Raw genomic sequence first — 23,501 nt, forward strand, 5'->3', positions numbered from 1 at the left:
TAACAGCCGATCGCGCTAGCCAGTTGCGCCACGGAGACAGCCCTGCTCCACTCTCACCACCGTCAGAACATTTCTTCAGAGCTATCAGCCCAAAGAAAAAAAAAGCGCCGCACCACCACCGGGTGGGCTCGAACCTCCAACCTTTCCGTTAACAGCCGATAGCGCTAGCCAATTGCCCCACGGTGACAGTCGTGCTCCACTGCCACCACCGTCAGAACATATCGTCAAAGCTATCAGCCCAAAGAAAAAGCGCCGCACCACCACCGGGTGGGCTCGATACTCCAACCTGTCGGTTAACAGCCGAGCGCGCTAGCCAGTTGCGCCACGGAGACAGTCCTGCTCTACTCTCCCCACCATCGGAACATATCTTCAAAGCTCTCAGCCCAAAGAAAAAAAAGCGCCGCACCACCACCGGGTGAGCTCGAACCTCCGACCTTTCGGTTAACAGCCGATCGCGCTAGCCAATTGCGCCACGGAGACAGTCGTGCTCCACTCTCACCACCGTAAGAACATATCTTCAAAGCTATCAGCGCAAAGAAAAAAGCAACGCACAACTCCCGGGAGGGCTCGAAACCCCAACCTTTCGGTTAACAGCCGATCGCGCTAGCCAATTGCGCCACGGAGACAGTCCTGCTCCACTCTCAGCACCAGTAGATCATATCGTCAAAGCTATCAGCCCAAAGAAAAAAAAGCGCCGCACCACCACCGGGTGGGCTCGAACCTCCAACCTTTCGGTTAACAGCCGATTGCGCTAGCCAATTGCGCCACGGAGACAGTCGTGCTCCACTCTCACCACCATCAGAACATATCTTCAAAGCTATCAGCGCAAAGAAAAAAAAGCGCCGCACCACCACCGGGTGGGCTCGAACCTCCAACTTTTCGGTTAACAGCCGATCGCGCTAGCCGATTGCGGCACGGACCCAGTCCTGCTCCACTCTCACCACCATCAGAACATATCTTCAAAGCTATCAGCCCACAGAAAAAAAAGCGCCGCACCACCATCGGGTGGGCTCAAACCTCCAACCTTTCGGCTAACAGCTGATCGCGCTAGCCAATTGCGCCGCGGAAACAGTCGTACTCCACTCTCACCACCTTCAGAACATATCTTCAAAGCTATCAGCCCAAAGAAAAAAAAGCGCCGTACCACCACCGGGTGTGCTCGAACCTCCAACCCTTCGGTTAAGAGCCGATGCCGCTAGCCATTTGCGCCACGAAGACACTCGTGCTCCACTCTCACCACCGTCAGAACATTTCTTCAGAGCTATCAGCCCAAAGAAAAAAAATGCGCCGCACCACCCCCAAGTGGGCTCGAACCTCCAACCTTTCGGTTAACAGCCGATCGCGCTAGCTAATTGCGCCACGGAGACAATCCTGCTCCACTCTCGCCACCATCAGAACATAACTTCAAAGCTATCAGCCCAAAGAAAAGAAAGCGCCGCACCACCACCGGGTGGGCTCGAAACTCCAACCTTTCGGTTAACAGCCGAGCGCGCTAGCCAGTTGCGCCACGGAGACAGTACTGCTCCACTCTTCCCACCATCGGAACATATCTTCAAAGCTATCAGCCCAAAGAAAAAAAAGCGCCGCACCACCACCGGGTGGGCTCGAACCACCGACCTGTCGGTTAACAGCCGATCGCGCTAGCCAATTGCGCCACGGAGACAGTTCTGCTCCACTCTCACCACTATCAGAACATATCTTCAAAGCTATCAGCCCAAACAAAAAAAAAGCGCCGCACCACCGCAGGGAGGGCTCGAACATCAAAGTTTTCGGTTAAAAGCCGATCGCGCTAGCCAATTGCGCCACGGAGATAGTCCTGCTAAACTCTCACCACCATCAGAACATATCTTCAAAGCTATCAGCCCAAAGAAAAAAAAGCGCCGCACCACCACCGGGTGGGCTCGAGCCTCCAACCATTCGGTTAACAGCCGATCGCACTAGCCAATTGCGCCACGGAGACAGTCGTGCTCCACTCTCACCACCATCAGAACATATCTTCAAAGCTATCAGCGCAAAGAAAAAAGCAACACACCCCTCCCGGGAGGGCTCGCAACTCCAACTTTTCGGTTAACAGCCGATAGCGCTAGCCAGTTGCGCCACGGAGACAGCCCTGCTCCACTCTCACCACCGTCAGAACATTTCTTCAGAGCTATCAGCCCAAAGAAAAAAAAAGCGCCGCACCACCACCGGGTGGGCTCGAACCTCCAACCTTTCCGTTAACAGCCGATAGCGCTAGCCAATTGCCCCACGGTGACAGTCGTGCTCCACTGCCACCACCGTCAGAACATATCGTCAAAGCTACCAGCCCAAAGAAAAAGCGCCGCACCACCACCGGGTGGGCTCGAAACTCCAACCTGTCGGTTAACAGCCGAGCGCGCTAGCCAGTTGCGCCACGGAGACAGTCCTGCTCTACTCTCCCCACCATCGGAACATATCTTCAAAGCTCTCAGCCCAAAGAAAAAAAAGCGCCGCACCACCACCGGGTGGGCTCGAAACCCCAACCTTTCGGTTAACAGCCGATCGCGCTAGCCAATTGCGCCACGGAGACAGTCCTGCTTCACTCTCACCACCAGTAGAACATATCGTCAAAGCTATCAGCCCAAAGAAAAAAAGCGCCGCACCACCACTGGGTGGGCTCGAACCTCCAACCTTTCGGTTAACAGCCGATTGCGCTAGCCAATTGTGCCACTGAGACAGTCGTGCTCCACTCTCACCACCATCAGAACATACCTTCAAAGCTATCAGCGCTAAGAAAAAAAAGCGCCACACCACCACCGGGTGGGCTCGAACCTCCAACTTTTCGGTTAACAGCCAATCGCGCTACCCGATTGCGGCACGGAGACAGTCCTACTCCACTCTCACCACCATCAGAACATATCCTCAAAGCTATCAGCCCACAGAAAAAAAAGCGCCGCACCACCATCGGGTGGCCTCGAACCTCCAACCTTTTGGCTAACAGCTGATCGCGCTAGCCAATTGCGCCAAGGAGACAGTCGTGCCCCACTTTCACCACCATCAGAACATATCTTCAAAGCTATCAGCGCAAAGAAACAAGCAACACACCACTTCCCGGGAGGGCTCGAAACTCAAACCTGTCGGTTAACAGCCGATCGCGCTAGCCAATTGCGCCACGGAGACAGTTCTGCTCCACTCTCACCACCATCAGAACATATCTTCAAAGCTATCAGCCCAAAGAAAAAAGCAACACACCCCTCCCGGGAGGGCTCGAACCTCCAACTTTTCGGTTAACAGCCGATCGCGCTAGCCAATTGCGCCACGGAGACAGACCTGCTCCACTCTCACCACCGTCAGAACATTTCTTCAGAGCTATCAACCCAAAGAAAAAAAAGCGCCGCACCACCACCGGGTGGGCTCGAACCTCCAACCTTTCCGTTAACAGCCGATCGCGCTAGCCAGTTGCGCCACGGAGACAGCCCTGCTCCACTCTCACCTCCGTCAGAACATTTCTTCAGAGCTATCAGCCCCAAAAAAAGCGCCGCACCACCACCGGGTGGGCTCGAACCTCCAACCTTTCCGTTAACAGCCGATAGCGCTAGCCAATTGCCCCACGGTGACAGTCGTGCTCCACTGCCACCACCGTCAGAACATATCGTCAAAGCTATCAGCCGAAAGAAAAAAAGCGCCGCACCACCACCGGGTGGGCTCGAAACTCCAACCTTTCGGTTAACAGCCGATTGCGCTAACCAATTGCGCCACGGAGACAGTCGTGCTCCACTCTCACCACCATCAGAACATATCTTCAAAGCTATCAGCGCAAAGAAAAAAAAGCGCCGCACCACCACCGGGTGGGCTCGAACCTCCAACTTTTCGGTTAACAGCCGATCGCGCTAGCCGATTGCGGCACGGAGACAGTCCTGCTCCACTCTCACCACCATCAGAACATATCTTCAAAGCTATCAGCCCACAGAAAAAAAAAGCGCCGCACCACCATCGGGTGGGCTCAAACCTCCAACCTTTCGGCTAACAGCTGATCGCGCTAGCCAATTGCGCCGCGGAAACAGTCGTACTCCACTTTCACCACCTTCAGAACATATCTTGAAAGCTATCAGCCCAAAGAAAAAAAAGCGCCGTACCACCACCAGGTGTGCTCGAACCTCCAACCTTTCGGTTAAGAGCCGATGCCGCTAGCCATTTGCGCCACGAAGACACTCGTGCTCCACTCTAACCACCGTCAAAACATTTCTTCAGAGCTATCAGCCCAAAGAAAAAAATGCGCCGCACCACCACCAAGTGGGCTCGAACCTCCAACCTTTCGGTTAACAGCCGATCGCGCTAGCTAATTGCGCCACGGAGACAATCCTGCTCCACTCTCGCCACCATCAGAACATAACTTCAAAGCTATCAGCCCAAAGAAAAGAAAGCGCCGCACCACCACCGGGTGGGCTCGAAACTCCAACCTTTCGGTTAACAGCCGATCGCGCTAGCCAATTGCGCCCCGGAGGCAGTTCTGCTCCACTCTCACCACCATCAGAACATATCTTCAAAGCTATCAGCCCAAAAAAAAGCGCCGCACCACCGCCGGGTGGGCTCGAACATCCAAGTTTTCGGTTAAAAGCCGATCGCGCTAGCCCATTGCGCCACGGAGATAGTCCTGCTCCACTCTCACCACCATCAGAACATATCTTCAAAGCTATCAGCCCAAAGAAAAAAGCAACACACCCCTCCCGGGAGGGCTCGAACCTCCAACTTTTCGGTTAACAGCCGATCGCGCTAGCCAATTGCGCCACGGAGACAGACCTGCTCCACTCTCACCACCGTCAGAACATTTCTTCAGAGCTATCAGCCCAAAGAAAAAAAGCGCCGCACCACCACCGGGTGGGCTCGAACCTCCAACCTTTCCGTTAAAAGCCGACAGTGCTAGCCAATTGCTCCACGGTGACAGTCGTGCTCCACTGTCACCACCGTCAGAACATTTCTTCAAAGCTATCAGCCCAAAGAAATAAAAGCGCCGCACCACCACCGGGTGGGCTCGAACCTCCAACCTTTCGGTTAACAGCCGATCGCGCTAGCCAATTGCGCCACGGTGACAGTCGTGCTCCACTCTCACCACCGTCAGAACATTTCTTCAGAGCTATCAGCCCAAAGAAAAAAAAGCGCCGCACCACCACCGGGTGGGCTCGAACCTTCAACATTTCCGTTAACAGCCGATAGCGCTAGCCAATTGCCCCACGGTGACAGTCGTTCTCCACTGCCACCTCCGTCAGAACATATCGTCAAAGCTATCAGCCCAAAGAAAAAAAGCGCCGCACCACCACCGGGTGGGCTCGAAACTCCAACCTGTCGGTTAACAGCCGAGCGCGCTAGCCAGTTGCGCCACGGAGACAGTCCTGCTCTACTCTCCCCACCATCGGAACATATCTTCAAAGCTCTCAGCCCAAAGAAAAAAAAGCGCCGCACCACCACCGGGTGGGCTCGAACCTCCGACCTTTCGGTTAACAGCCGATCGCGCTAGCCAATTGCGCCACGGAGACAGTCGTGCTCCACTCTCACCACCGTAAGAACATAACTTCAAAGCTATCAGCGCAAAGAAAAAATCAACACACAACTCCCGGGAGGGCTCGAAACCCCAACCTTTCGGTTAACAGCCGATCGCGCTAGCCAATTGCGCCACGGAGACAGTCCTGCTCCACTCTCAGCACCAGTAAATCATATCGTCAAAGCTATCAGCCCAAAAAAAAGCGCCGCACCACCACCGGGTGGGCTCGAACCTCCAACCTTTCGGCTAACAGCCGATTGCGCTAGCCAATTGCGCCACGGAGACAGTCGTGCTCCACTCTCACCACCATCAGAACATAACTTCAAAGCTATCAGCGCAAAGAAAAAAAAGCGCCGTACCACCACCGGGTGTGCTCGAACCTCCAACCTTTCGGTTAAGAGCCGATGCCGCTAGCCATTTGCGCCACGAAGACACTCGTGCTCCACTCTGACCACCGTCAGAATATTTCTTCAGAGCTATCAGCCCAAACAAAAAATGCGCCGCACCACCACCAAGTGGGCTCGAACCTCCAACCTTTCGGTTAACAGCCGATCGCGCTAGCTAATTGCGCCACGGAGACAATCCTGCTCCACTCTCGCCACCATCCGAACATAACTTCAAAGCTATCAGCCCAAAGAAAAGAAAGCGCCGCACCACCACCGGGTGGGCTCGAAACTCCAACCTTTCGGTTAACAGCCGATCGCGCTAGCCAATTGCGCCCCGGAGACAGTTCTGCTCCACTCTCACCACCATCAGAACATATCTTCAAAGCTATCAGCCCAAAGAAAAAAAAGCGCCGCACCACCGCCGGGTGGGCTCGAACATCCAAGTTTTCGGTTAAAAGCCGATCGCGCTAGCCCATTGCGCCTTGGAGATAGTCCTGCTCCACTCTCACCACCATCAGAACATATCTTCAAAGCTATCAGCCCAAAGAAAAAAGCAACACACCCCTCCCGGGAGGGCTCGAACCTCCAACTTTTCGGTTAACAGCCGATCGCGCTAGCCAATTGCGCCACGGAGACAGACCTGCTCCACTCTCACCACCGTCAGAACATTTATTCAGAGCTATCAGCCCAAAGAAAAATAAGCGCCGCACCACCATCGGGTGGGCTCGAACCTCCAACCTTTCCGTTAAAAGCCGACAGCGCTAGCCAATTGCTCCACGGTGACAGTCGTGCTCCACTGTCACCACCGTCAGAACATTTCTTCAAAGCTATCAGCCCAAAGAAATGAAAGCGCCGCACCACCACCGGGTGGGCTCGAACCTCCAACCTTTCGGTTAACAGCCGATCGCGCTAGCCAATTGCGCCACGGTGACAGTCGTGCTCCACTCTCACCACCGTCAGAACATATCTTCAAAGCTATCAGCGCAAAGAAAAAAGCAACACACATCTCCCGGGAGGGCTCGAAACCCCAACCTTTCGGTTAACAGCCGATCGCGCTAGCCAATTGCGCCACGGAGACAGTCCTGTTTCGCTATCACCACCAGTAGAACATATCGTCAAAGCTATCAGCCCAAAGAAAAAAAGCGCCGCACCACCACCGGGTGGGCTTGAACCTCCAACCTTTCGGTTAACAGCCAATCGCGCTACCCGATTGCGGCACGGAGACAGTCCTACTCCACTCTCACCGCCATCAGAACATATCCTCAAAGCTATCAGCCCACAGAAAAAAAAGCGCCCCACCACCATCGGGTGGCCGCGAACCTCCAACCTTTTGGCTAACAGCTGCTCGCGCTAGCCAATTGCGCCAAGGAGACAGTCGTGCCCCACTTTCACCACCATCAGAACATATCTTCAAAGCTATCAGCGCAAAGAAACAAGCAACACACCACTTCCCGGGAGGGCTCGAAACTCCAACCTGTCGGTTAACAGCCGATCGCGCTAGCCAATTGCGCCACGGAGACAGTTCCGCTCCACTCTCACCACCATCAGAACATATCTTCAAAGCTATCAGCCCAGAGAAAAAAGCAACACACCCCTCCCGGGAGGGCTCGAACCTCCAACTTTTCGGTTAACAGCCGATCGCGCTAGCCGATTGCGCCACGGAGACAGACCTGCTCTACTCTCACCACCGTCAGAACATTTCTTCAGAGCTATCAGCCCAAAGAAAAAAAAGCGCCGCACCACCACCGGGTGGGCTCGAAACTCCAAACTTTCCGTTAAAAGCCGACAGCGCTAGCCAATTGCTCCACGGTGACAGTCGTGCTCCACTGTCACCACCGTCAGAACATTTCTTCAAAGCTATCAGCCCAAAGAAATAAAAGCGCCGCACCAGCACCGGGTGGGCTCGAACCTCCAATCTTTCGGTTAATAGCCGATCGCGCTAGCCAATTGCGCCACGGAGACAGTCGTGCTCCACTCTCACCACCGTCAGAACATATCTTCAAAGCTATCAGCGCAAAGAAAAAAGCAACACACATCTCCCGGGAGGGCTCGAAACCCCAACCTTTCGGCTAACAGCCGATCGCGCTAGCCAATAGCGCCACGGAGACAGTCCTGCTTCACTATCACCACCAGGAGAACATATCGTCAAAGCTATCAGCCCAAAGAAAAAAAGCGCCGCACCACCACCGGGTGGGCTCGAACCTCCAACCTTTTGATTAACAGCCGATTGCGCTAGCCAATTGTGCCACTGAGACAGTCGTGCTACACTCTCACCACCATCAGAACATACCTTCAAAGCTATCAGCGCTAAGAAAAAAAAGCGCCACACCACCACCGGGTGGGCTCGAACCTCCAACTTTTCGGTTAACAGCCAATCGCGCTACCCGATTGCGGCACGTAGACAGTCCTATTCCACTCTCACCACCATCAGAACATATCTTCAAAGCTATCAGCCCACAGAAAAATAAGCGCCGCACTACCATCGGGTGGCCTCGAACCTCAAACCTTTTGGCTAACAGCTGATCGCGCTAGCCAATTGCGCCAAGGAGACAGTCGTGCTCCACTCTCACCACCCTCAGAACACAACTTCAAAGCTATCAGCCCAAAGAAAAAAAAGCGCCGCACCACCACCGGGTGGGCTCGAACCTCCAACCTTTCGGTTAAGAGCCGATGCCGCTAGCCATTTGCGCCACGGAGACAGTCGTGCTCCACTCTCACCACCGTCAGAACATTTCTTCAGAGCTATCAGCCCAAAGAAAAAAAAGCGCCGCGCCAGCACCGGGTAGGCTTGAACCTCCAACCTTGCCGTTAACAGCCGATCGCGCTAGCCAATTGCGCCACGGAGACAGTCGTGCTCACTTTCACCACCATCAGAACATATCTTCAAAGCCATCAGCCCAAAGAAAAAAAAAGCGCCGCACCACCACCGGGTGGGCTCGAAACTCCAACCTTTCGGTTAACAGCCGATCGCGCTAGCCAATTGCGCCACGGAGACAGTTCTGCTCCACTCTCACCACCATCAGAACATATCTTCAAAGCTATTAGCCCAAAGAAAAAAAAGGGCCGCACCACCGCCCGGTGGGCTCGAACATCCAAGTTTTCGGTTAAAAGCCGATCGCGCTAGCCAATTGCGCCACGGAGATAGTCCTGCTCTACTCGCACCACCATCAGAACATATCTTCAAAGCTATCAGCGCAAAGAAAAAAGCAACACACCCCTCCCGGGAGGGCTCGAACCTCCAACTTTTCGGTAAACAGCCTATTGCGCTAGCCAATGGCGCCACGGAGACAGTCCTGCTCCACTCTCACCACCTTCAGACCATTTCTTCACAGCTATCAGCCCAAAGAAAAAAAAGCGCCGCACCACCACTGGGTGGGCTCGAACCTCCGACCTTTCGGTTAACAGCCGATCGCGCTAGCCAATTGCGCCACAGAGACAGTCGTACTCCACTCTCACCACCGTCAGAACATATCTTCAAAGCCATCAGCGCAAAGAAAAAAGCAACACACCACTCCCGGGAGGGCTCGAAACTCCAACCTGTCGGTTAACAGCCGATCGCGCTAGCCAATTGCGCCACGGAGACAGTTCTACTCCACTCTCACCACCCTCAGAACATATCTTCAAAGCTATCAGCACAAAGAAAAAAAAGCGCCGCACCACCACCGGGTGGGCTCGAACCTCCAACCTTTCGGCTAACAGCTGATCGCGCTAGCCAATTGCACCACGGAGACAGTCGTGCTCCACTCTCACCACCCTCAGTACATATCTTCAAAGCTATCAGCCCAAAGAAAAAAAAGCGCCGCACCACCACCGGGTGGGCGCGAACCTCCAACCTTTCCGTTAACAGCCGATAGCACTAGCCAATTGCCCCACGTTGACAGTCGTGCTCCACTGTCACCACCGTCAGAACATATCGTCAAAGCTATCAGCCCAAAGAAAAAAAGCGCCGCACCACCACCGGGTGGGCTCGAAACTCCAATCTGTCGGTTAACAGCCGAGCGTGCTAGGCAGTTGCGCCACGGAGACAGTCGTGCTCCACTCTCACCACCGTCAGAACATATCTTCAAAGCTATCAGCCCAAAGAAAAAAAAGCGCCGCACCACCACCGGGTGGGCTCGAACCTCCAACCTTTCGGTTAAGAGCCGATGCCGCTAGCCATTTGGGCCACGGAGACAGTCGTGCTCCACTCTCACCACCGTCAGAACATTTCTTCAGAGCTATCAGCCCAAAGAAAAAAAAGCGCCGCGCCATCACCGGGTGGGCTTGAACCTCCAACCTTGCGGTTAACAGCCGATCGCGCTAGCCAATTGCGCCATGGAGACAGTCGTGCCCCACTTTCACCACCATCAGAACATATCTTCAAAGCTATCAGCCCAAAGAAAAAAAAGCGCCACACCACCACCGGGTGGGGTCGAAACTCCAACCTTTTGGTTAACAGCCGATCGCGCTAGCCAATTGCGCCACGGACACAGTTCTGCTCCCCTCTCACCACCATCAGAACATATCTTCAAAGCTATCAGCCCAAAGAAAAAAAAGCGCCGCACCACCGCCGTGTGGGCTCGAACATCCAACTTTTCGGTTAAAAGCCGATCGCGCTAGCCAATTGCGCCACGGAGATAGTCCTGCTCTACTCTCACCACCATCAGAACATATCTTCAAAGCTATCAGCCCAAAGAAAAAAAGCGCCTCACCACCACCGGGTGGGCTCGAACCTCCAACCGTTCGGTTAACAGCCGATTGCGCTAGCCAATTGCGCCACGGAGACAGTCGTGCTCCACTCTCACCACCTTCAGAACATATCTTCAAAGCTATCAGCCCAAAGAAAAAAAAGCGCCGCACCACCACCGGGGTGGGCTCGAACCTCCAACGTTTCCGTTAACAGCCGATAGCGCCAGCCAATTGCCCCACGGTGACAGTCGTGCTCCACTGCCACCACCGTCAGAACATATCGTCAAAGCTATCAGCCCAAAGAAAAAAAAGCGCCGCACCACCACCGGGTGGGCTCGAACCTCCAACCTTTCGGTTAACAGCCGATTGCGCTAACCAATTGCGCCACGGAGACAGTCGTGCTCCACTCTCACCACCATCAGAACATATCTTCAAAGCTATCAGCGCAAAGAAAAAAAAGCGCCGCACCACCACCGGGTGGGCTCGAACCTCCAACTTTTCGGTTAACAGCCGATCGCGCTAGCCGATTGCGGCACGGAGACAGTCCTGCTCCACTCTCACCACCGTCAGAACATATCTTCAAAGCTATCAGCCCAAAGAAAAAAAAAGCGCCGCACCACCACCGGGTGGGCTCGAACCTCCAACCTTTCGGTTAAGAGCCGATGCCGCTAGCCATTTGGGCCACGGAGACAGTCGTGCTCCCCTCTCACCACCGTCAGAACATTTCTTCAGAGCTATCAGCCCAAAGAAAAAAAAAGTGCCGCGCCACCACCGGGTGGGCTTGAACCTCCAACCTTGCGGTTAACAGCCGATCGCGCTAGCCAATTGCGCCATGGAGACAGTCGTGCCCCACTTTCACCACCATCAGAACATATCTTCAAAGCTATCAGCCCAAAGAAAAAAAAGCGCCACACCACCACCGGGTGGGCTCGAAGCTCCAACCTTTCGGTTAACAGCCGATCGCGCTAGCCAATTGCGCCACGGACACAGTTCTGCTCCCCTCTCACCACCATCAGAACATATCTTCAAAGCTATCAGCCCAAAGAAAAAAAGGCGCCGCACCACCGCCGGGTGGGCTCGAACATCCAACTTTTCGGTTAAAAGCCGATCGCGCTAGCCAATTGCGCCACGGAGATAGTCCTGCTCCACTCTCACCACCATCAGAACATATCTTCAAAGCTATCAACCCAAAAAAAAAGCGCCTCACCACCACCGGGTGGGCTCGAACCTCCAACCGTTCGGTTAACAGCCGATTGCGCTAGCCAATTGCGCCACGGAGACAGTCGTGCTCCACTCTCACCACCATCAGAACATATCTTCAAAGCTATCAGCCCAAAGAAAAAAAAGCGCCGCACCACCACCGGGTGGGCTCGAACCTCCAACCTTTCCGTTAACAGCCGATAGCGCTAGCCGATTGCCCCACGGTGACAGTCGTGCTCCACTGCCACCACCGTCAGAACATATCGTCAAAGCTATCAGCCCAAAGAAAAAAAGCGCCGCACCACCACCGGGTGGGCTCGAACCTCCAACCTTTCGGTTAACAGCCGATTGCGCTAACCGATTGCGCCACGGAGACAGTCGTGCTCCACTCTCACCACCATGAGAACATATCTTCAAAGCTATCAGCGCAAAGAAAAAAAAGCGCCGCACCACCACCGGGTGGGCTCGAACCTCCAACTTTTCGGTTAACAGCCGATCGCGCTAGCCGATTGCGGCTCGGAGACAGTCCTGCTCCACTCTCACCACCATCAGAACATATCTTCAAAGCTATCAGCCCACAGAAAAAAAAAGCGCCGCACCACCATCGGGTGGGCTCAAACCTTCAACCTTTCGCCTAACAGCTGATCGCGCTAGCCAATTGCGCCGCGGAAACAGTCGTACTCCACTCTCACCACCTTCAGAACATATCTTCAAAGCTATCAGCCCAAAGAAAAAAAAAGCGCCGTACCACCACCGGGTGTGCTCGAACCTCCAACCTTTCGGTTAAGAGCCGATGCCGCTAGCCATTTGCGCCACGAAGACACTCGTGCTCCACTCTCACCACCGTCAAAACATTTCTTCAGAGCTATCAGCCCAAAGAAAAAAATGCGCCGCACCACCACCAAGTGGGCTCGAACCTCCAACCTTTCGGTTAACAGCCGATCGCGCTAGCTAATTGCGCCACGGAGACAATCCTGCTCCACTCTCGCCACCATCAGAACATAACTTCAAAGCTATCAGCCCAAAGAAAAGAAAGCGCCGCACCACCACCGGGTGGGCTCGAAACTCCAACCTTTCGGTTAACAGCCGATCGCGCTAGCCAATTGCGCCCCGGAGACAGTTCTGCTCCACTCTCACCACCATAAGAACATATCTTCAAAGCTATCAGCCCAAAAAAAAGCGCCGCACCACCGCCGGGTGGGCTCGAACATCCAAGTTTTCGGTTAAAAGCCGATCGCGCTAGCCCATTGCGCCACGGAGATAGTCCTGCTCCACTCTCACCACCATCAGAACATATCTTCAAAGCTATCAGCCCAAAGAAAAAAGCAACACACCCCTCCCGGGAGGGCTCGAATCTCTAAATATTCGGTTAACAGCCGATCGCACTAGCCAATTGCGCCACGGAGACAGACCTGCTCCACTCTCACAACCGTCAGAACATTTCTTCAGAGCTATCAGCCCAAAGAAAAAAAGCGCCGCACCACCACCGTGTGGGCTCGAACCTCCAACCTTTCCGTTAAAAGCCGACAGCGCTAGCCAATCGCTCCGCGGTGACAGTCGTGCTCCACTGTCACCACCGTCAGAACATTTCTTCAAAGCTATCAGCCAAAAGAAATAAAAGCGCCGCACCACCACCGGGTGGGCTCGAACCTCCAACCTTTCGGTTAATAGCCGATCGCGCTAGCCAATTGCGCCACGGTGACAGTCGTGCTCCACTCTCACCACCGTCAGAACATTTCTTCAGAGCTATCAGCCCAAAGAAAAAAAGCGCCGCACCACCACCGGGTGGGCTCAAAACTCCAACCTGTCGGTTAACAGCCGAGCGCGCTAGCCAGTTGCGCCACGGAGGCAGTCCTGCTCTACTCTCCCCACCATCGGAACATATCCTCAAAGCTCTCAGCCGAAAGAAAAAAAAGCGCCGCACCACCACCGGGTGGGCTCGAACCTCCGACCTTTCGGTTAACAGCCGATCGCGCTAGCCAATTGCGCCACGGAGACAGTCGTGCTCCACTTTCACCACCGTAAGAACATATCTTCAAAGCTATCAGCGCAAAGAAAAAATCAACACACAACTCCCGGGAGGGCTCGAAACCCCAACCTTTCGGTTAACAGCCGATCGCGCTAGCCAATTGCGCCACGGAGACAGTCCTACTCCACTCTCAGCACCAGTAGATCATATCGTCAAAGCTATCAGCCCACAGAAAAAAAAGCGCCGCACCACCATCGGGTGGGCTCAAACCTCCAACCTTTCGGCTTACAGCTGATCGCGCTAGCCAATTGCGCCGCGGAAACAGTCGTACTCCACTCTCACCACCTTCAGAACATATCTTCAAAGCTATCAGCCCAAAGAAAAAAAAGCGCCGTACCACCACCGGGTGTGCTCGAACCTCCAACCTTTCGGTTAAGAGCCGATGCCGCTAGCCATTTGCGCCACGAAGACACTCGTGCTCCACTCTCACCACCGTCAGAATATTTCTTCAGAGCTATCAGCCCAAAGAAAAAAATGCGCCGCACCACCACCAAGTGGGCTCGAACCTCCAACCTTTCGGTTAACAGCCGATCGCGCTAGCTAATTGCGCCACGGAGACAATCCTGCTCCACTCTCGCCACCATCAGAACATAACTTCAAAGCTATCAGCCCAAAGAAAAGAAAGCGCCGCACCACCACCGGGTGGGCTCGAAACTCCAACCTTTCGGTTAACAGCCGATCGCGCTAGCCAATTGCGCCCCGGAGACAGTTCTGCTCCACTCTCACCACCATCAGAACATATCTTCAAAGCTATCAGCCCAAAGAAATAAAAGCGCCGCACCACCGCCGGGTGGGCTCGAACATCCAAGTTTTCGGTTAAAAGCCGATCGCGCTAGCCCATTGCGCCACGGAGATAGTCCTGCTCCACTCTCAACACCATCAGAACATATCTTCAAAGCTATCAGCCCAAAGAAAAAAGCAACGCACCCCTCCCGGGAGGGCTCGAACCTCCAACTTTTCGGTTAACAGCCGATCGCGCTAGCCAATTGCGCCACGGAGACAGACCTGCTCCACTCTCACCACCGTCAGAACATTTCTTCAGAGCTATCAGCCCAAAGAAAAAAAAGCGCCGCACCACCACCGGGTGGGCTCGAACCTCCAACCTTTCCGTTAAAAGCCGACAGCGCTAGCCAATTGCTCCACGGTGACAGTCGTGCTCCACTGTCACCACCGTCAGAACATTTATTCAAAGCTATCAGCCCAAAGAAATGAAAGCACCGAAACACCACCGGGTGGGCTCGAACCTCCAACCTTTCGGTTAACAGCCGAGCGCGCTAGCCAGTTGCGCCACGGAGACAGTCCTGCTCCACTCTTCCCACCATCGGAACATATCTTCAAAGCTATCAGCCCAAAGAAAAAAAAAAGCGCCGCACCACCACTGGGTGGGCTCGAACCTCCGACCTTTCGGTTAACAGCCGATCGCGCTAGCCAATTGCGCCACAGAGACAGTCGTACTCCACTCTCACCACCGTCAGAACATATCGTCAAAGCTATCAGCCCAAAGAAAAAAAGCGCCGCACCACCACCGGGTGGGCTCGAACCTCCAACCTTTCGGTTAACAGCCGCTTGCGCTAGCCAATTGTGCCACTGAGACAGTCGTGCTCCACTCTCACCACCATCAGAACATACCTCCAAAGCTATCAGCGCTATGAAAAAAAAGCGCCACACCACCACCGGGTGGGCTCGAACCTCCAACTTTTCTGTTACCAGCCAATCGCGCTACCCGATTGCGGCACGGAGACAGTCCTACTCCACTCTCACCACCATCAGAACATATCCTCAAAGCTATCAGCCCACAGAAAAAAAAGCGCCCCACCACCATCGGGTGGCCTCGAACCTCCAACCTTTTGGCTAACAGCTGATCGCGCTAGCCAATTGCGCCAAGGAGACAGTCGTGCCCCACTTTCACCACCATCAGAACATATCTTCAAAGCTATCAGCGCAAAGAAACAAGCAACACACCACTTCCCGGGAGGGCTCGAAACTCCAACCTGTCGGTTAACAGCTGATCGCGCTAGCCAATTGCGCCACGGAGACAGTTCTGCTCCACTCTCACCACCATCAGAACATATCTTCAAAGCTATCAGCCCAAAGAAGAAAGCAACACACCCCTCCCGGGAGGGCTCGAACCTCCAAATTTTCGGTTAACAGCCGATCGCACTAGCCAATTGCGCCACGGAGAAAGACCTGCTCCACTCTCACCACCGTCAGAACATTTCTTCAGAGCTATCAGCCCAAAGAAAAAAAAGCGCCGCACCACCACCGGGTGGGCTCGAACCTCCAACCTTTCCGTTAAAAGCCGACAGCGCTAGCCAATTGCTCCACGGTGACAGTCGTGCTCCACTGTCACCACCGTCAGAACATTTCTTCAAAGCTATCAGGCCAAAGAAATAAAAGCGCCGCACCACCACCGGGTGGGCTCGAACCTCCAACCTTTCGGTTAACAGCCGATCGCGCTAGCCAATTGCGCCACGGAGACAGTCGTGCTCCACTCTCACCACCGTCAGAACATATCTTCAAAGCTATCAGCGCAAAAAAAAAGCAACACACAACTCCCGGGAGGGCTCGAAACCCCAACATTTCGGTTAACAGCCGATCGCGCTAGCCAATTGCGCCACGGAGACAGTCCTGCTTCACTCTCACCACCAGTAGAACATATCGTCAAAGTTATCAGCCCAAAGAAAAAAGCAACACACCCCTCCCGGGAGGGCTCGAAACTCCAACTTTTCGGTTAACAGCCGATCGCGCTAGCCAGTTGCGCCACGGAGACAGCCCTGCTCCACTCTCACCATCGTCAGAACATTTCTTCAGAGCTATCAGCCCAAAGAAAAAAAAGCGCCGCACCACCACCGGGTGGGCTCGAACCTCCAACCTTTCCGTTAACAGCCGATAGCGCTAGCCAATTGCTCCACGGTGACAGTCGTGCTCCACTGTCACCACCGTCAGAACATTTCTTCAAAGCTATCAGCCCAAAGAAATAAAAGCGCCGCACCACCACCGGGTGGGCTCGAACCTCCAACCTTACGGTTAACAGCCGATCGCGCTAGCCAATTGCGCCACGGTGACAGTCGTGCTCCACTCTCACCACCGTCAGAACATATCTTCAAAGCTATCAGCGCAAAGAAAAAAGCAACACACAACTCCGGGGAGGCTCGAAACCCCAACCTTTCGGTTAACAGCCGATCGCGCTAGCCAATTGCGCCACGGAGACAGTCCTGCTTTACTCTCACCACCAGTAGAACATATCGTCAAAGCTATCAGCCCAAAGAAAAAAAGCGCCGCACCACCACCGGGTGGGCTCGAACCTCCAACCTTTCGGTTAACAGCCGATTGCGCTAGCCAATTGTGCCACTGAGACAGTCGTGCTCCACTCTCACCACCATCAGAACATACCTTCAAAGCTATCAGCGCTAAGAAAAAAAAGCGCCACACCACCACCGGGTGGGCTCGAACCTCCAACTTTTCGGTTAACAGCCAATCGCGCTACCCGATTGCGGCACGTAGACAGTCCTATTCCACTCTCACCACCATCAGAACATATCTTCAAAGCTATCAGCCCACAGAAAAAAAAAGCGCCGCACCACCATCGGGTGGCCTCGAACCTCCAACCTTTTGGCTAACAGCTGATCGCGCTAGCCAATTGCGCCAAGGAGACAGTCGTGCTCCACTCTCACCACCCTCAGAACACAACTTCAAAGCTATCAGCCCAAAGAAAAAAGGCGCCGCACCACCACCGGGTGGGCTCGAACCTCCAACCTTTCGGGTAAGAGCCGATGCCGCTAGCCATTTGCGCCACGGAAACAGTCGTGCTCCACTCTCACCACCGTCAGAACATTTCTTCAGAGCTATCAGCCCAAAGAAAAAAAAGCGCCGCGCCAGCACCGGGTAGGCTTGAACCTCCAACCTTGCCGTTAACAGCCGATCGCGCTAGCCAATTGCGCCACGGAGACAGTCGTGCTCACTTTCACCACCATCAGAACATATCTTCAAAGCCATCAGCCCAAAGAAAAAAAAAGCGCCGCACCACCCTCGGGTGGGCTCGAAACTCCAACCTTTCGGTTAACAGCCGATCGCGCTAGCCAATTGCGCCACGGAGACAGTTCTGCTCCACTCTCACCACCATCAGAACATATCTTCAAAGCTATTAGCCCAAAGAAAAAAAAGTGCCGCACCACCGCCGGGTGGGCTCGAACATCCAAGTTTTCGGTTAAAAGCCGATCGCGCTAGCCAATTGCGCCACGGAGATAGTCCTGCTCCACTCTCACCACCATCAGAACATATATTCAAAGCTATCAGCGCAAAGAAAAAAGCAACACACCCCTCCCGGGAGGGCTCGAACCTCCAACTTTTCGGTAAACAGCCTATTGCGCTAGCCAATGGCGCCACGGAGACAGTCCTGCTCCACTCTCACCACCTTCAGACCATTTTTTCACAGCTATCAGCCCAAAGAAAAAAAGCGCCGCACCACCACCGGGTGGGCTCGAAACTCCAACCTTTCGGTTAACAGCCGAGCGCGCTAGCCAGTTGCGCCACGGAGACAGTCCTGCTCCACTCTTCCCACCATCGGAACATATCTTCAAAGCTATCAGCCCAAAGAAAAAAAAAGCGCCGCACCACCACTGGGTGGGCTCGAACCTCCGACCTTTCAGTTAACAGCCGATCGCGCTAGCCAATTGCGCCACAGAGACAGTCGTACTCCACTCTCACCACCGTCAGAACATATCTTCAAAGCCATCAGCGCAAAGAAAAAAGCAACACACCACTCCCGGGAGGGCTCGAAACTCCAACCTGTCGGTTAACAGCCGATCGCGCTAGCCAATTGCGCCACGGAGACAGTTCTACTCCACTCTCACCACCATCAGAACATATCTTCAAAGCTATCAGCCCAAAGAAAAAAAAGCGCCGCACCACCACCGGGTGGGCTCGAACCTCCAACCTTTCGGTTAAGAGCCGATGCCGCTAGCCATTTGGGCCACGGAGACAGTCGTGCTCCCCTCTCACCACCGTCAGAACATTTCTTCAGAGCTATCAGCCCAAAGAAAAAAAAGCGCCGTGCCACCACCGGGTGTGCTCGAACCTCCAACCTTTCGGTTAAGAGCCGATGCCGCTAGCCATTTGCGCCACGAAGACACTCGTGCTCCACCCTCACCACCGTCAGAATATTTCTTCAGAGCTATCAGCCCAAAGAAAAAAATGCGCCGCACCACCACCAAGTGGGCTCGAACCTCCAACCTTTCGGTTAACAGCCGGTCGCGCTAGCTAATTGCGCCACGGAGACAATCCTGCTCCACTCTCGCCACCATCAGAACATAACTTCAAAGCTATCAGCCCAAAGAAAAGAAAGCGCCGCACCACCACCGGGTGGGCTCGAAACTCCAACCTTTCGGTTAAGAGCCGATGCCGCTAGCCATTTGCGCCACGAAGACACTCGTGCTCCACTCTCACCACCGTCAGAATATTTCTTCAGAGCTATCAGCCCAAAGAAAAAAATGCGCCGCACCACCACCAAGTGGGCTCGAACCTCCAACCTTTCGGTTAACAGCCGATCGCGCTAGCTAATTGCGCCACGGAGACAATCCTGCTCCACTCTCGCCACCATCAGAACATAACTTCAAAGCTATCAGCCCAAAGAAAAGAAAGCGCCGCACCACCACCGGGTGGGCTCGAAACTCCAACCTTTCGGTTAACAGCCGATCGCGCTAGCCAATTGCGCCCCGGAGACAGTTCTGCTCCACTCTCACCACCATCAGAACATATCTTCAAAGCTATCAGCCCAAAGAAATAAAAGCGCCGCACCACCGCCGGGTGGGCTCGAACATCCAAGTTTTCGGTTAAAAGCCGATCGCGCTAGCCCATTGCGCCACGGAGATAGTCCTGCTCCACTCTCAACACCATCAGAACATATCTTCAAAGCTATCAGCCCAAAGAAAAAAGCAACGCACCCCTCCCGGGAGGGCTCGAACCTCCAACTTTTCGGTTAACAGCCGATCGCGCTAGCCAATTGCGCCACGGAGACAGACCTGCTCCACTCTCACCACCGTCAGAACATTTCTTCAGAGCTATCAGCCCAAAGAAAAAAAAGCGCCGCACCACCACCGGGTGGGCTCGAACCTCCAACCTTTCCGTTAAAAGCCGACAGCGCTAGCCAATTGCTCCACGGTGACAGTCGTGCTCCACTGTCACCACCGTCAGAACATTTCTTCAAAGCTATCAGCCCAAAGAAATGAAAGCACCGAAACACCACCGGGTGGGCTCGAACCTCCAACCTTTCGGTTAACAGCCGAGCGCGCTAGCCAGTTGCGCCACGGAGACAGTCCTGCTCCACTCTTCCCACCATCGGAACATATCTTCAAAGCTATCAGCCCAAAGAAAAAAAAAGCGCCGCACCACCACTGGGTGGGCTCGAACCTCCGACCTTTCGGTTAACAGCCGATCGCGCTAGCCAATTGCGCCACAGAGACAGTCGTACTCCACTCTCACCACCGTCAGAACATATCGTCAAAGCTATCAGCCCAAAGAAAAAAAGCGCCGCACCACCACCGGGTGGGCTCGAACCTCCAACCTTTCGGTTAACAGCCGATTGCGCTAGCCAATTGTGCCAATGAGACAGTCGTGCTCCACTCTCACCACCATCAGAACATACCTCCAAAGCTATCAGCGCTATGAAAAAAAAGCGCCACACCACCACCGGGTGGGCTCGAACCTCCAACTTTTCTGTTACCAGCCAATCGCGCTACCCGATTGCGGCACGGAGACAGTCCTACTCCACTCTCACCACCATCAGAACATATCCTCAAAGCTATCAGCCCACAGAAAAAAAAGCGCCCCACCACCATCGGGTGGCCTCGAACCTCCAACCTTTTGGCTAACAGCTGATCGCGCTAGCCAATTGCGCCAAGGAGACAGTCGTGCCCCACTTTCACCACCATCAGAACATATCTTCAAAGCTATCAGCGCAAAGAAACAAGCAACACACCACTTCCCGGGAGGGCTCGAAACTCCAACCTGTCGGTTAACAGCTGATCGCGCTAGCCAATTGCGCCACGGAGACAGTTCTGCTCCACTCTCACCACCATCAGAACATATCTTCAAAGCTATCAGCCCAAAGAAGAAAGCAACACACCCCTCCCGGGAGGGCTCGAACCTCCAAATTTTCGGTTAACAGCCGATCGCACTAGCCAATTGCGCCACGGAGACAGACCTGCTCCACTCTCACCACCGTCAGAACATTTCTTCAGAGCTATCAGCCCAAAGAAAAAAAAGCGCCGCACCACCACCGGGTGGGCTCGAACCTCCAACCTTTCCGTTAACAGCCGATAGCGCTAGCCAATTGCTCCACGGTGACAGTCGTGCTCCACTGTCACCACCGTCAGAACATTTCTTCAAAGCTATCAGCCCAAAGAAATAAAAGCGCCGCACCACCACCGGGTGGGCTCGAACCTCCAACCTTTCGGGTAAGAGCCGATGCCGCTAGCCATTTGCGCCACGGAAACAGTCGTGCTCCACTCTCACCACCGTCAGAACATTTCTTCAGAGCTATCAGCCCAAAGAAGAAAAAGCGCCGCGCCAGCACCGGGTAGGCTTGAACCTCCAACCTTGCCGTTAACAGCCGATCGCGCTAGCCAATTGCGCCACGGAGACAGTCGTGCTCACTTTCACCACCATCAGAACATATCTTCAAAGCCATCAGCCCAAAGAAAAAAAAAGCGCCGCACCACCCTCGGGTGGGCTCGAAACTCCAACCTTTCGGTTAACAGCCGATCGCGCTAGCCAATTGCGCCACGGAGACAGTTCTGCTCCACTCTCACCACCATCAGAACATATCTTCAAAGCTATTAGCCCAAAGAAAAAAAAGTGCCGCACCACCGCCGGGTGGGCTCGAACATCCAAGTTTTCGGTTAAAAGCCGATCGCGCTAGCCAATTGCGCCACGGAGATAGTCCTGCTCCACTCTCACCACCATCAGAACATATATTCAAAGCTATCAGCGCAAAGAAAAAAGCAACACACCCCTCCCGGGAGGGCTCGAACCTCCAACTTTTCGGTAAACAGCCTATTGCGCTAGCCAATGGCGCCACGGAGACAGTCCTGCTCCACTCTCACCACCTTCAGACCATTTCTTCACAGCTATCAGCCCAAAGAAAAAAAGCGCCGCACCACCACCGGGTGGGCTCGAAACTCCAACCTTTCGGTTAACAGCCGAGCGCGCTAGCCAGTTGCGCCACGGAGACAGTCCTGCTCCACTCTTCCCACCATCGGAACATATCTTCAAAGCTATCAGCCCAAAGAAAAAAAAAGCGCCGCACCACCACTGGGTGGGCTCGAACCTCCGACCTTTCAGTTAACAGCCGATCGCGCTAGCCAATTGCGCCACAGAGACAGTCGTACTCCACTCTCACCACCGTCAGAACATATCTTCAAAGCCATCAGCGCAAAGAAAAAAGCAACACACCACTCCCGGGAGGGCTCGAAACTCCAACCTGTCGGTTAACAGCCGATCGCGCTAGCCAATTGCGCCACGGAGACAGTTCTACTCCACTCTCACCACCATCAGAACATATCTTCAAAGCTATCAGCCCAAAGAAAAAAAAGCGCCGCACCACCACCGGGTGGGCTCGAACCTCCAACCTTTCGGTTAAGAGCCGATGCCGCTAGCCATTTGGGCCACGGAGACAGTCGTGCTCCCCTCTCACCACCGTCAGAACATTTCTTCAGAGCTATCAGCCCAAAGAAAAAAAAGCGCCGTACCACCACCGGGTGTGCTCGAACCTCCAACCTTTCGGTTAAGAGCCGATGCCGCTAGCCATTTGCGCCACGAAGACACTCGTGCTCCACCCTCACCACCGTCAGAATATTTCTTCAGAGCTATCAGCCCAAAGAAAAAAATGCGCCGCACCACCACCAAGTGGGCTCGAACCTCCAACCTTTCGGTTAACAGCCGGTCGCGCTAGCTAATTGCGCCACGGAGACAATCCTGCTCCACTCTCGCCACCATCAGAACATAACTTCAAAGCTATCAGCCCAAAGAAAAGAAAGCGCCGCACCACCACCGGGTGGGCTCGAAACTCCAACCTTTCGGTTAAGAGCCGATGCCGCTAGCCATTTGCGCCACGAAGACACTCGTGCTCCACTCTCACCACCGTCAGAATATTTCTTCAGAGCTATCAGCCCAAAAAAAAAAATGCGCCGCACCACCACCAAGTGGGCTCGAACCTCCAACCTTTCGGTTAACAGCCGATCGCGCTAGCTAATTGCGCCACGGAGACAATCCTGCTCCACTCTCGCCACCATCAGAACATAACTTCAAAGCTATCAGCCCAAAGAAAAGAAAGCGCCGCACCACCACCGGGTGGGCTCGAAACTCCAACCTTTCGGTTAACAGCCGATCGCGCTAGCCAATTGCGCCCCGGAGACAGTTCTGCTCCACTCTCACCACCATCAGAACATATCTTCAAAGCTATCAGCCCAAAGAAATAAAAGCGCCGCACCACCGCCGGGTGGGCTCGAACATCCAAGTTTTCGGTTAAAAGCCGATCGCGCTAGCCCATTGCGCCACGGAGATAGTCCTGCTCCACTCTCAACACCATCAGAACATATCTTCAAAGCTATCAGCCCAAAGAAAAAAGCAACGCACCCCTCCCGGGAGGGCTCGAACCTCCAACTTTTCGGTTAACAGCCGATCGCGCTAGCCAATTGCGCCACGGAGACAGACCTGCTCCACT

Source organism: Rhipicephalus microplus, unplaced genomic scaffold (assembly GCF_043290135.1).
Source record: "Rhipicephalus microplus isolate Deutch F79 unplaced genomic scaffold, USDA_Rmic scaffold_38, whole genome shotgun sequence".
In the NCBI taxonomy this organism is placed as follows: Eukaryota; Metazoa; Arthropoda; class Arachnida; order Ixodida; family Ixodidae; genus Rhipicephalus; species Rhipicephalus microplus.